This window comes from Hyperolius riggenbachi, chromosome 4, assembly GCF_040937935.1.
Source record: "Hyperolius riggenbachi isolate aHypRig1 chromosome 4, aHypRig1.pri, whole genome shotgun sequence".
In the NCBI taxonomy this organism is placed as follows: Eukaryota; Metazoa; Chordata; class Amphibia; order Anura; family Hyperoliidae; genus Hyperolius; species Hyperolius riggenbachi.
The window spans coordinates 263,460,374-263,476,154 of NC_090649.1; the positions used below are offsets into that span (position 1 = coordinate 263,460,374).

The following is a 15,781-nucleotide window of genomic DNA, read 5'->3' on the forward strand; positions in this document are numbered from 1 at the left end:
TTTAAAAATAACCTTTAGTAGTACTTTACTTTATTATTATTAATTTATTATTAGATGTTTGATAGATATTCTGCCTGTAATAACACAATATATGTATTGGCAAAAGTGTTTCATAAGAAATCGGTGCAACAAGATTGTTTAATTATGCCATTCTTCTTTGCCAAACTAGCAGGATCACATAGTGCTATACATGTATTAGTAATACATTTTTGATAACAAAGCATAAATAGTTAATGTGGACTTTAACATACAGCAGGCAACCAGACATTAGGTTTGCCTAATTTACGGGTGTGTTCATACAGACATACTAAGCAGTGGGCAGACTATTGTTCCCTGATGCATTCTCCCATGAAGGAGCCTAGCTAATTCATTTCTTCCAGAAAACATAGGAATCATTGATCCCTATGCTAATATGCACAGGCAATACAATGCAAAATCAAGATGTATTTTAATGAACCCACGTCTCAGGATAAAAGCTCCCACTATTTGGTTGCTGCCCTTTACTGTAACATGTTTTTTATGTGAAATTGAATCTTATACTCACATAAGTTAACACAGGAACACAAGCAAGGTTTTATTGATCAGATCACGGTTTATGTTAATCTTATGCAGTGACATACACTTTCATCAAAAGCAGCTACATTTTATCATAAGAAGTCAGTTTCATTAAACATCAAATATCGGTCTTAATTACTATTTACTAAGGCATCATGGGCTGGACTTTGAGGTTCAGAAATGGTCCTGCAAAACTGGTTTTATTTTTTCCCAATAAGAATGGTGCATTAGTTAATTTGTGATTGAACTTTTGTGAACCCAACTGCAGTGAGACCCATAATAATCTAGGATAGGTTTGCAGATAATTTAGATGATCTCCAACCAAGTGCTGCCTTAGTGAGCCAGAACCAATGACTAATTACATAAATGGGAGGAGTGAAAAAAGTAGCAATCATCTCAAATGCAGAAACAGCTACTGTATAGGAGACATCATAGCAAACATAGCAAAAGGCAAAGGATAAAGAACAAAGTCTGAACAGAACTGAGGAACCAAGAATTTGCTAAATTCTCTAAAGGATCATAATTTAGGTCTACAAGGCTTGAAAATGCGCAAAGGGGCAGATTTCTCAAAGCAATTATATTTTCTCTGCAAATTTCCTACCTATTTAATTACATTTGGAAGAAAGTAACAATCTGCATGTGTTCTGAGTGTAAATTTACTGCTTACAAAATAGGAAGACTTTTGCACTAGTACTGGTAGAACAGTGCAAAACAAGTGCAAAACTGCCACAGAAATAGGAAATTGTTGATACCATGTCTTATGCTTCGTACACGCCATACAATTTTCTATAAGATTTTCTGTTAGATTTACCTGCCAAATAGACAATTTCCAACATGTTGAAAATTATCTATCTAACCATCTATCTGTCAAGCAATTAAACATTGTTCTACTCAGCAGAAGATAACCAGAAGACAATGCACTAGAGATAGTGGCCTCAATTCACTAAACTTATTTCCTGTCTTTAATAACTCTTCTAGAGTTGTTACCATGGTGATAAGGCATGTAGTATTCAGGAAACATTTTACCTCAGGCAAGCCTAAAGTTAACTCTTCTGTCTTTAAATTAACTCTCCAATCCTTAAAATAACTCCAGAGTTAAAGACAGGCTGTTAATTAGCTGCATGTGAAAATAACTACAGAGGAGGTAAATTAACTACAGAGGAGGTAAATTAACTACAGAGGAGGTAAATTAACTACAGGAGAGGTAGCTTAAGGAATGAAGAGGTAAGATAACTCTTTCACGTGTGGAGGTAAGTTTTCTCTTGCCTTATTATCTCTAGCATGATCTTAGTGAATTGAGGCCAATGACCAGTCTCTACCAGTACTTTACAGAAAATAATCTAATTACAGAAACTCTTACAGAAAATATAACATAAAATTGTATGATGTGTACTAGGCATTACATTTGTGCAAAGCTGACACACCTGGGAATTGATCTGTTAGATTGCACTGTATGTTTTGTTTTATTGCTCACGTGGTTGAATCAAAGTTTTCTTTCACAGCTGTCAGTAACATCTCTTCTTTGTAAAGCCCGGACAGCAACTGTTCCGTGAGATAGGAGAGCCCCATTCTCTTATGAAATTAGGAGTATCCAAATTGATTGATATTAGAATTTCTCAAAAGGTAGCCATACATCAAGTGATTTGTTGGCTGATCAACCATCCAATTTGATGATTATAATCAAATCAGATGAAAATTGTGCCGCCAAAAGCATGCCCGATCGATGATGCAACAAATTTTGAGCCGTAATTGGTCACATGTATCAATTGGACATGCTGCAAAACTTGGGCCGACGTGCTAGATCGGGTGTGTAGTGGTAACAACAGGCGATATCAGGGCGAGTGATGAAACCCTCAGTGTTGTTCCCCTGTTGTAAAATGTGCCCCTCCACCTGGGCATGAATACTTTACCTGTCGGTGTCCACCGCTGTCTCTACCCTCTTCCTCAAACACATTCACTCCATGTGGTTGTTGGAGTAATGTGAGTCACCCACACACTCACATTACACGGGCAACCATGTGGGGCACATGCGTGATGTCACACACGCACTCATATTATGCCGGTAACCCCATGGAGATGTGCGTGTGAGGGATAGGATGGAGACAGCGCCAGGCACTGACAGGTAAAGTATTCATGCTTGGGAATGGGGGGCACATGCGTGATGTCACATATGCACTTATTTTATGCCGGTAACCCCATGGAGGTGTGCGTGTGAGGGACAGGATGAAGACAGCACCAGGCACCGACAGGTAAAGTATTCATGCATGGGAATGGGGGGCACATGCGCGATGTCACATATGCACTTATGTTATGCCGGTAACCCCATGGCGGTGTGCGTGTGAGGGATAGGATGGAGACAGCGCCAGGCACCGACATGTAAAGTATTCATGCATGGGAATGGGGGGCACATGCGTGATGTCACATATGCACTTATGTTATGCCGGTAACCCCATGGCGGTGTGCATGTGAGGGACAGGATGGAGACAGCACCAGGCACCGACAGGTAACGTATTCATGCATGGGAATGGGGGGCACATGCGCGATGTCACATATGCACTTATGTTATGCCAGTAACCCCATGGAGGTGTGCGTGTGAGGGACAGGATGGAGACAGCACCAGGCACTGAAAGGTAAAGTATTCATGCATGGGAATGGGAGGCACATGCGTGATGTCACATATCCCCTTATGTTATGCCGGTAACCCCATGGCGGTGTGCGTGTGAGGGATAGGATGGAGACAGCGCCAGGCACCGACAGGTAACGTATTCATGCATGGGAATGGGGGGCACATGCGTGACGTCACATATGCACTTATGTTATGCCAGTAACCCCATGGCGGTGTGCATGTGAGGGACAGGATGGAGACAGCACCAGGCACCGACAGGTAACGTATTCATGCATGGGAATGGGGGGCACATGCGTGATGTCACATATGCACTTATGTTATGCCGGTAACCCCATGGAGGTGTGCATGTGAGGGACAGGATGGAGACAGCATCAGGCACCGACAGGTAACGTATTCATGCATGGGAATGGGAGGCACATGCGCGATGTCACATATGCACTTATGTTATGCCGGTAACCCCATGGCGGTGTGCGTGTGAGGGACAGGATGGAGACAGCACCAGGCACCGACAGGTAAAGTATTCATGCTTGGGAATGGGAGGCACATGCGCGATGTCACATATGCACTTATGTTATGCCAGTAACCCCATGGAGGTGTGCATGTGAGGGACAGGATGGAGACAGCACCAGGCACCGACAGGTAACGTATTCATGCATGGGAATAGGAGGCACATGCGTGATGTCACATATCCCCTTATGTTATGCCGGTAACCCCATGGAGGTGTGCGTGTGAGGGATAGGATGGAGACAGCGCCAGGCACCGACAGGTAACGTATTCATGCATGGGAATGGGGGGCACATGCGCGATGTCACATATGCACTTATGTTATGCCAGTAACCCCATGGAGGTGTGCATGTGAGGGACAGGATGGAGACAGCACCAGGCACCGACAGGTAACGTATTCATGCATGGGAATGGGGGGCACATGCGCGATGTCACATATGCACTTATGTTATGCCAGTAACCCCATGGAGGTGTGCGTGTGAGGGACAGGATGGAGACAGCACCAGGCACTGACAGGTTAAGTATTCATGCATGGGAATGGGAGGCACATGCGTGATGTCACATATCCCCTTATGTTATGCCGGTAACCCCATGGCGGTGTGCGTGTGAGGGATAGGATGGAGACAGCACCAGGCACCGACAGGTAAAGTATTCATGCTTGGGAATGGGAGGCACATGCGCGATGTCACATATGCACTTATGTTATGCCGGTAACCCCATGGCGGTGTGCATGTGAGGGATAGGATGGAGACAGCACCAGGCACCGACAGGTAAAGTATTCATGCTTGGGAATGGGAGGCACATGCGCGATGTCACATATGCACTTATGTTATGCCAGTAACCCCATGGAGGTGTGCATGTGAGGGACAGGATGGAGACAGCACCAGGCACCGACAGGTAACGTATTCATGCATGGGAATAGGAGGCACATGCGTGATGTCACATATCCCCTTATGTTATGCCGGTAACCCCATGGAGGTGTGCGTGTGAGGGATAGGATGGAGACAGCGCCAGGCACTGACAGGTAACGTATTCATGCATGGGAATGGGGGGCACATGCGTGATGTCACATATGCACTTATGTTATGCCGGTAACCCCATGGAGGTGTGCGTGTGAGGGACAGGATGGAGACAGCACCAGGCACCGACAGGTAACGTATTCATGCATGGGAATAGGAGGCACATGCGTGATGTCACATATCCCCTTATGTTATGCCGGTAACCCCATGGCGGTGTGCATGTGAGGGATAGGATGGAGACAGCGCCAGGCACCGACAGGTAAAGTATTCATGCATGGGAATGGGAGGCACATGCGTGATGTCACATATTCCCTTATGTTATGCCGGTAACCCCATGGCGGTGTGCGTGTGAGGGATAGGATGGAGACAGCACCAGGCACCGACAGATAACGTATTCATGCATGGGAATGGGGGGCACATGCGTGATGTCACATATGCACTCATGTTATGCCGGTAACCCCATGGCGGTGTGCGTGTGAGGGACAGGATGGAGACAGCATCAGGCACCGACAGGTAAAGTATTCATGCATGGGAATGGGGGGCACATTTGACATTGGGGGGCACAGCGCCAAGGGTTAATCTATTGGGTTATGAGGAAGCATTGCTAAGCTGATTCTCGAAAGATCTCATGTTGAAATCTACTAGGAATTGGCCTGCAATTTATGGTGGCCACAGATCTCTCTCCAATCAGTGCTGATCAGAGAGAGATCTGTCTCCTGGTAAATCGGCAGCCAAAATCTCTGAGATGTATGGGCACCTTAACTGCTGCTATTTTAGCATTATAACACTATAGTGACTTCTCTTTTTCTCAGTTAAAGCTGCTAAAATGTATCTTACCTTGCTCAGAGGATTTCCTCAAAGATTGCAGCAATTCTAAGAACCTCTCCTCCTGTGTTAGAACCGTTTTAGAAGGAAACTGCACCTTCTTTAAGTGGACCTGAACTCAGAACTTCCTCTTTGCTCTAAAAGATACACAACAGCATAATAACCTTTAAATAAAATTAAGGATTTCTTTGTTACAATTGATACAATTCCTAAAGTAAATCTTCAGTGTTTCTCATTCCTGATTCATGGAAGCATACATATTGTTAACATCCTGTGCTTTCAAATGAGCTTACCACTATACATAAGCCTAATTACATCACCACTATTTCCTCTGTCCCCACTTTTCCACCATTGCTATTTCTGCTATCCCCATCGCTACGGAGTTCGGCTACATAGTAGCTAAACTCTACCACTCCTTTTTATGCTTGTCCCACCGCTATAGAGTTTGGCTATACTGGCCAAACTTCACTGCTGCTACTAAACTCTAGTGTCTCTGGCTCCCAAATGACCAGCTTTAGCCAGTGTTTGCAGTATTTAACATTGGCATCTAGAAAGTTACTCATTTTCTACACTGCCGGTCGTACCTAAATTACCTGCTTTGCTAGAAGAACCTTCAAATCATATCAGAGGAACACATCACACTTTCTCTAAACATACCATATTTTATTAGCACACATAAACATGACATGTTTTTGTTTTCATAAGGGCATTACAGAGAACATATTCGATTATATCACTCATTGTCTATTAAAATGGGTCACAATCTAAACTCCCTGACACCCTCTCCAGTTTGGGAGGAGATTACTAAACCTTAAGGTTACTTAGTATGAATTTGAAAGGGAAAATAAAGGAGTTGGAGGAAATTCCAACATAGGCAAACATGCAAACTCCAAATCTCCTTGGCATGAATGAGCGCTAACCAATTAACACATTTTTAATTCTGGAAAAAAGAACATAATCCAAAAGGACCTGGCTCAACACCAGGTCTTCTGTAAAATATTCTGTCCAGTTTTTTGGTTCCATGGCCTCAATTCACTAAGCAGTTTATACTAGTCTACTGGTGGTTTTAGTCTATTGATGGTTTGGTGTAAACCAGCAATCAGTCACATCAAAAGGGAATTCACTATTAATTATCAAATGTTTTAGACCTGTTTTTAGACCTGGTCTTAAACATTGGGTAATTATGTCTAATTACGGTACCGTACGAGGTCTAAAGAAATGAGTAGCTATGACTGACATCCTTCTCCTCTGACAAGCTCTCTTCTGAATACAATTAAACTCTGGCACAATTAATTCAAAAAGCTCCACCCTCGCATCTAAAATACCTCACAGAAGTGCTTTACCAACAGAAATCAGCTGGTCTAATCTCTGTCAGAAAAAGTGAGCGTGGTTACTCCTTATTTGCCTTTGTGAATTGTGTAATTAATGAATGTTTTAGACCAGGTCTAAAAACAGGTCTAAAACATTCAGTAATTCTTAATAATTATTTGTGAATTCCCTTTTGATGCGACTGATTTACACCAAACCATCAGTAGACTAGTCTAAACTGCTTACTTAATTGAGGCCCATATCTTCTTCTACAGATCTAAATCCAAAATAAATACATATCAGAGAATAAATATATAACTTGATATTTTGTTTGATTCTTTGATTACGCCGCAACGAAATTATCATTAATTACCTTCAAAAATCCAACTGTTCAAACTACACCTATAGCAAAATGCTAGATCATGAGAAGGTTTCATACCAATCAAATCAAATATAGCTTTATTGGCATGACCAAGATTCATACAGGCATTGCTAAAGCAGGGGGGAATGGGGTACATGGGACAGGGTGGGGTAGGGGTACAGTGGGTTAGCAGGTCAATGCAGCAGTTCGATACCTATGATAGCACAAAGCACTGCACAGGTAACTATTCTCCCAGACAAGAATGATGTAACAGATTTATTATAATAGTACTACCCCCAGCATTGATCAGGTGTACACTCAGTATTAAGTAGCCAGAGCTTCCCCCCAGGTGTTAAGTAACAAAAAATGCCCCCAAATATTAGGTAGTTATCCTCCCAGCATAGGTAGCCAGTAGCTCCTCTCAGTATTGACAGTTAGGTGTATCCCTAAGTTTAGGTTGCTGGAGGAAGCCCCCAGTATAGATAGCCATAAGCACTCAATCAATGTTAGGTACCCAGAGGTAGCTACCTAATATTTGTTGCCAGAGCGCCCCTGGTATAAGAAGCCAGGCACCCCCCCCCCCCAGTATAGGTAGCCCAAATGTCCCTCCAGTATTAGGTGGCTTCCTCAGTATAGGTAGCAGATGTCCCTCCCTCTCCAATATAGATAGTTAAGTTTGCACCCAGTGTAAGGCTGGGCCCTAGTATAGGTAGCCAAATGTGCCTCAGATTTAGGTAGCTCCCAGTCCCAATGAGCAATCAGAAGTAGAGTAAAATGAAATTGTTAGTGTACTTATAATTGTGTGTGAGTGAATGCATTAGAATGGGTTTTTGTTCAATAATGCAATAAACTTGCATTATTCATTTAGCTCTATTTTAAATACAAGGCCATCAGTCCTGTTGTTTACAGATGAATCTGAACTAAATGATGACTAAACTTCTGAAAAAGCAGTGAAAACACTTATGAAGTAACTAGAGGTAAGATAAATAATGCAAGTAAACAGTATCAATAATCAGAGCCCTGTTTTAACACTTTAGAAAATTTACTTTTTAAGTTACTCTCACAAATATTTATTTCTTGAAACAACAGAAGCTGACATTTACACACCGAATAATCAAATGTTTATAGGCCATCCTTAGAAGAAGAAACTGCTTATATAACAGGAAAGATTTAATAGAAGAAACGATAGTATCACCAACAAAGAAAAATGAATACCCAAACTGCATTTAAAGCATTTCACACATTGTGGAAGCAGTTGGACCACTGCAGTGTCTACATATCTGTAAACTTGTGAACTGTTTCACCCTGTCACTTCCTTGTCATTTAACATTACTTATGAATTACCTCCCATGGCAGAACATTCAGGAAATCATATACATATGTCTATGCAGAAGTTATTGCTATTTTCTCACAGATGCATGGGATAACATGGGCTTTCTGATTAAATATTGGCATCATAAAAAAATGCATTTTCCAAAGCCATGTAGTATTGTATGGATTTAAAGGTTTTTTTTTTAAGGTAGAAAAACAAACAAACAAAGTCTTGTAAAAGTAATACCTTTTAATAGCTACTGATTAAGTTAAATGATGCAAGCTTTCTGGGATCTAGTCCCCTTCTTCAGGCATATTTCCAGATGTTAGCTGAAGTATAACACTGATGCAGGAAAATAATAAACATGAAGATGGCAGTTGTGCTGGTTACTGTTTAGCAGTTAGATGTCAGGAGATCAGTAGGCTGGAGCCTGTGAGTTAGTGCAAGCATACGTGAAGTCCAGCAGGTTTCTGAAGATCATGAAGCCAAGTCAATCGTGTTAAATAATAATATGCATGAAGAAGGAGACTGGATCTCATAACGTTTGCATAATTTAACTTTATCAGTTAGCTATTAAAATGTATTACTTTTATAAAACAAGATGCTTTTTTGCTGCTAAGGTTTTTTTAAAGTGGATCCGTGATGAACTTTTATTCATTACATAATTGTGTTCCTTAGTTTATAGGGCATTCCTTAAGCCAAATACTTTTTCTTTTGTTTTAATACTCTAATTCCCTATACACTAACCAAGCCTCGCCCACAGCTTCTCCAAAACACTAAGGCACTCAGACCCATGTAGCAAGTGTCAGTAGCAGCAAAATTACCGCGGCAGCTGAGAGGGTCGCGACCGCCGCTCTCGCGTCTGACGTCACGGCGGATGCCGCCGCCGCCTCCTCGGCATCGCTTCCCACCAGGTCAGATCTCTCCAGGGCGCATCTCAGCAGAAGGGCGCACACGCGCACACAGAGACAGGACCTTTATGCGCTGAGGAGAAAGGTCAGCTGACCGGCCGGTCAGCTGATGCCTGGGAACTGACCTCTGCTGCCTGATTGGTTGAGAGGTGTGGGCGGAACTGCGGGGATTACCCTTGCATTTAAGTCCCGGGCTATCAGTTCAACATTGTCTGCTGTTGCTGAAACTTTGTGGTTAAGCTCTCAGACCTTAGATAGTTCTGGTGTGCTTTGATCCGGGAGGTAACCGGGGATTTCACACAAGATAGGAATTGTTTGATAACTATAATTATAATTGATATTATTGTCTCTATGTGTATGAACCTTGCCTGAACTCTCGACTATCCTTTGCCTCACGATTCTGTACTCTACCTACCTGTGTTGTTTCCGACCCCGGCCCGACCTCGATTCTGCTCTTGCCTTCTGAATCTGTACCTCCGCATATCTGATTGCTGCCGACCTTAGCTATCCTCTGACTACGTACTGTTTTTCGATTTTGTACTGCTGCCTGACCGACCAGTTACCGACCCTGCCTGTGCGACCTCTGTTTTGGTGATAGTCTCACAGCCAGGGGCTATCACTTGGGAGTGCTCCTGAGCTACTGTGCACCTAAACACGTGTGATCACTCTGATTAAAGTACTGACAGTTCTGGTTCTATCTCTGCATTATTGGTGATTCTGCAGATCACCACATAATCAGATATAGTTTCTGTATTATTGGTGATACTGCAGATCACCAAATAATCAGAATCCTGTCACCAGCTGACACTAACCGTTACAGCAAGGGCTTATGGGAGCTCAGTCTGGGCAGGAGGAGGAGGAGGAGGTTACTAGCCAGAGATTTCAGAGGCAGAGGGGAGGGGTGAGTGAATTTTTCACAGGCTGAGGGGTGGAGATGCAGTTGCAGATTACCTGTGGATTATGACAAACAGAATATGGCTGCTCTCATTGTATCACACAGGAATAAAGCATCATAAACTGTTGAAGCTGTATGCAGCCAGATTTGCTGTGTATTTTATCTAAACTTTAGATAAGATATATAGACAAGTTACTTGTTATAGTTAGTTCTTCATCTCAGATCCACTTTAAATTACCTTTGGCATCCTTCCTGACAAAGAAATGCAACTGTGACTGTCTTCCAGGCACCTCAAATATACAAAAACGGGTGTTAAAGGGATCTTGAAAAATAAACCAACACATAATATTAACTATTGTACTCCAAAATTCATGTGCACAGCAACCTGTAACACGAACAACAATGAGACCCACTGATGGTGTTAAAAATGGAAAGAATCTGTTCTGGTGGACAAGTCTGCCATTGTGACCAGTGGGTAATGGCCGGAGAATCAGGGTTTGATTCCGGTCCGAAGTGGGAGCCTGAGACCCATGCTGTATAAGTAATGTACCTGCCCTGACTGTGCTTTGCAGACCAGGCATCTGTGGTCAGATGGACCCTTGACCCAGCGGAAGACAAACCAATTTGAACGCATTTGCCAAGATATGGCAGGGATGACGTGGGTTCACTCAACGCAAAAGGTAGGTATATGCAGTGAGGTGGGTTCACTGAACACAACACCTAGGTATATGCTGTGATGAGGTGGGTTCACTGAACACAACAGCTAGGTATATACTGTGATGAGGTGGATTCACTGAACACAACAGCTAGGTATATGCTGTGATGAGGTGAGTTCACTGAACACAAAAGGTAGGTATATGCAGCGATGAGGTGGGTTCACTAAACACAAAAGGTAGGTATATGCAGTGAGGTGGGTTCACTGAACACAACAGCTAGGTATATGCTGTGATGAGGTGGGTTCACTGAACACAACAGCTAGGTATATGCTGGGATGAGGTGGGTTCACTGAACACAACAGCTAGGTATATGCTGTGATGAGGTGGGTTCACTGAACACAACAGTTAGGTATATACAGTGATGAGGTGGGTTCACTGAACACAACAGTTAGGTATATACAGTGATGAGGTGGGTTCACTGAACACAACAGTTAGGTATATACAGTGATGAGGTGGGTTCACTGAACACAACAGCTAGGTAGGTATTTGCAGTAATGGGTATTACAATGTGCAGCTGCCTATCACACACACAGGTGCAGTAGTCACTGAATGTGCTGGGCCTGGACTGGCAGTGGCACAAACACAGTATGAATTACAAAAGCTGTCTGTGCAACACAAGTGCAGTAATGGGTGTTACACAATGTGCAGCTGACTGACACAGGTAGTCACTGTCTGAATGTGCTTGGCCTGGGCTGCCTGGCACTGGCTGTAGCACACACACAGTATGAATTACAAAAGCTGTCTATGCAACACAAGTGCAGTCATGGGTATTACAAAATGTGCAGCTGACTGACACAGGTAGTCACTGTCTGATTGTGCTGGGCTTGGGCTGGCACAAACACAGTATGAATTACAAAAGCTGTCTATGCAACACAAGTGTCAGTGGGACACACAGAAAAAAAATAGATCACAATAGCAAGTTTAGCTCTCATAAGAACTGTTGTTGGGTGCTATTTTAACAATAAGAATCAGACAGGAGCAAGCTAACAAGCCTACAAGAGCCTAAATAATTTTTCCGTATGAGAGTCTGCCAGCAGCTTGCCCTTCTCTCACTATTGCAGGCACACGAGTGAGTGTAATGGCCGGCGCTCCCTGCCTTATATACAGGGGGAGTGGCTCCAGGACTGAGTGTAGCCTGATTGGCTACAATGTGCCTGCTGACTGTGATGTAAAGGGTCAAAGTTGACCCTAATGGAGCACTATGGGGGCGAACCGAACTTCCGGGAAAGTTCGCCTTCGCCGGCGAAGGCAAACCATCTAAAGTTCGCCTGGAACCGTTCGCCATTATCAGAAAAACTGACTCCAATGAATGCCTATGGGAAAATCTGCATCAGAAAAATTGCGTTTAGTGGAAACAGGCCCATGGGCTTTCATTGGAGTCAGTTTTTCTGCATCCATTCTGCATCCAATCTGCGTGTAGTGGAAATAGGCCCTTAAGCAATTTATTTCTTGCAATCATCGATCTGTTTTGTACATGATCAACTGTTCCTGCAGGTTGGGATACTGAATGCAGTACCACAAGGTTAACAGTCTGTGTTAGAGAGAACATGTTTATAATAATAAGAGAGATTTCAAGAACCATAACCTCTCATTACATTTTGCCTGACTTCAAAGGATGACCCATAGAGATTGCAATCCTGTGCCCTGAAGAGGTAGTTACCTCAATAAAGGGGTAATCACTGGCTTTGTAACCTCTCAGGGAGGGAGACCTGTTGGATTCACAGGATGCAGACTTGAAGGTTTAAATAGTTAGGCATCATTATTATTCTTACATTTGTCTTATTGTTGACTGTATTTTGTCTTATGTCATTCTATGTGTGTGATGTATAGGGGGAAAATAATTGCATATGTGAATGAATAGACTAAATCAATTGTATTATTAAAGTGCTTACATGGATGGATTATAGTTATGTGATATTCATGTAATATCTTATTGGAGTATTATTAACGTTATGAAGGGGTTACATAAAGGAAGTGTGATCACAACGTTGGCTGTCCCTGAGAGAGTCTGATACATGAGATGCATCGGGTGGGACCTAAAAGCTTCTGGTTATCCTAAGGCAGACTTACTAAACCAGGGTTCCCTGGAATCACATAGTTCCTTGAGTGCTCTGCAGGGGTTCCTTGGCATTTTTCCCTATCATGGGGTGAGCAGACTATAATAGGGGGTACTGTAAAAAGAAGCATTACATTTAGAATAATAATGAGCACATTAATAAAAAGCACTAGAATAAGGAGACAGTATATTGAGCAGTGCAATAGGGGGTATTGACAAACAGCCACACCAGCTTTTAAAGACCATGCTACCTGCAAAATAAATTCAAGGGTTCCTTGAGATCCAAAAATTACTTGGAGGGGTTCCTTGAGATCCAAACAGTATTTGCAGGGTTCCTCCAGGGTAAAAAGGTTGAGAAAGGCTGTCCTAAGGTATTATTATACAAAGTGGTTTGGTTTTGAAAATTTGTAAGCACACTTTAAAGTAGTCAATAAAATGGTAATCCAACTGAGATTGATACGTGTCTTCCAGGCAGTCCCAATTCTGATACCCATGAAGTTTTTTCTTAAATAATTATCAGATGCAAAATAGCAACATTTGTTTGGAGATATGACTGCCTTGAACCAGTTCTAAATTACTATGTAGATCCAAAGATAATGGGGGGATTGGGTGTTACAAATATAGTAAATTTCATAAGGCTGCACTAGTGATACAGAATGCAGACTGATTCTAAAACAGGTTCCATAAAAATTGGATCTGGCCTACAGTCTGCTGGAACAGTGTTTCTCAACATTTTATTGGTATGTACCCCTTTTAAAAGCCTGTACTCACCAAGTACCCCCTAGCATAGTAAACATTATCACAAGTACCCCCTGACGAATATATATTAAATCGTAGTACATGATAAGTGGTTCTAAACAATTTCCAAGCATTTACTATTGCTTTTAACTAGCTAAACCACTAATTTAGTGTTGTTTAAATAAGATTTATAATTTTCTAAAACTCTAAATTTTTTATTCTTGGTTAAGTATATCAAGCCCTAGTACCCCCTGGAGCCATCAGAAGTACCCCCTGGGGTACGCGTACCACATGTTGAGAACCTAGGTGCTAGAAGACATTTACAGTTCCTGCATGTTCAGCATGTACTGTCTTATATAAGAGACAGGAAGCTCCAAACAGCACCCTGGGATGTGGGGAGCGATCAGTCAAAAATATCTGGATCTGGATTGGCTGATTGCTTGCCATTTACATTCAGGCACAGAAGATGGGTGCTGCCTGTACAGACAACATATTTACAGTCCACATGGTGATGAAGGATTATTAACCACTTCACAACTGAAGGGTTTTACCCCTTGAGCACCAGAGCAATTTTCACCTTTCAGCGCTCCTTCCATTCATTCATTCATCTATAACTTTACCATTACTTATCGCAATGAAATGAACTATATCTTGTTTTTTTCGCCACCAATTAGGCTTTCTTTAGGTGGGACATTATGCCAAGAATTTTTTTATTCTAAATGTGTTTTAATGGGAAAATAGGAAAACAGGTTTTGGCCATTATAGATTTTAAATAATGCATGCTACTGTAATTAAAATCTATGAAATGTATTTGCCCATTTGTCCTGGTTATTACACTATTTAAATTATGTCTCTATCACAATGTTTGGCACCAATATTTTATTTGGAAATAAAGGTGCATTTTTTTTCAGTTTTGCATCCATCCCTAATTACAAGCCCATAGTTTATAAAGTAACAGTGTTATACCCTCTTGACATAAATATTTAAAGAGTTAAGTCCCTAAGGTAACTATTTATGTATTTTTTTTATTACAAAACCCCCCCCCCAAAAAAAAATGGGGAGTGTGAGAGGTAATGAGTTAATTTATAATATAACACTGTGTATTTATATGTGAAAAATGTTTTTTGGGTGTAGTTTTACTATTTGGCCACAAGATGGCCACAGTAATTTTATGTGCAAGCGTCCTGTAAGTGTAGGAAGTACGCTTACAGGAAGTGCAATGAGGTTGGGAAAATCACAATGATCACGCTGCTTCTCATAGAAGCAGCCGATCATTGCTGGGGGCTTAGATCAACGAACGGGAACGGTTTTTCCCATTCATTGACCTCTGGGCGAGCGGGCGGCGACATGCACGAGCGAGTGGTAGCGCGGACAGCGTCGGTAGCGTCGGGGGGTGCGTGTATCTACGCCCCTGGTGGGGAAAGGGTGTTAAAAGGGGCGTAGATACACGCACCCGCGGTGGTAAAGTGGTTAAACGTTTGATGTCTCTAAAGTTCAATTGTTACTAATATGTATAACTTCAATATTACTTTTGTCATCTTATTTTGAGTCTTAGTTTGCTTGCAGGATGCAAAAAAAAACAAAAACGGATTATGGATACTCACTAATCTGAAATTATCCTTTCTTTTTTCTGGTTAGTTTTTTCTTGTTTGTCTTCATGGCCGAAGGACCTATGATTGTTAACTAGTGACAATTTTCAAGCGATAAGTGGCTAATGCTACAGCATTTAATTGAATCGATATTTAGAGGAAAATCAGTTTTAACATAGCTTTGTCCAAATGTGCTGAAGAAAGACTTGTGGGATCCATCCTGTAATGCCCAATAAAAGAGTACTGACATAACCAGCTTGCCTATCTACCAACTGCTACTGCAGACACCCTTGCCAAGCAAGAGCATAAGGGTGAAATGCTCATGGTAGAATGTATGAAAGTATCAGAAGGTGGTGAATATGCAAG

General features: G+C 42.1%; 1 long non-coding RNA gene across 2 annotated transcripts in view; it reads right to left on the reverse strand.

Moving 5' to 3' along the window:
* The window catches only part of LOC137570710 (uncharacterized), a 44,221-nt gene extending 28,682 nt beyond the window's left edge, over positions 1-15,539 (reverse strand). The window contains exons 1-2 of one of the 2 annotated variants that reach the window (XR_011031150.1): positions 15,431-15,539; positions 5,542-5,666 (exon numbers count right to left, since the gene is read on the reverse strand). This is a non-coding gene — a long non-coding RNA (uncharacterized lncRNA). Of the gene's footprint in view, positions 1-5,541; positions 5,667-8,756; positions 8,831-15,430 lie in introns of those variants that run through there. The other variant, XR_011031149.1, reaches the window with a different exon arrangement.
* Between the last annotated feature and the right edge of the window lie 242 nt (positions 15,540-15,781).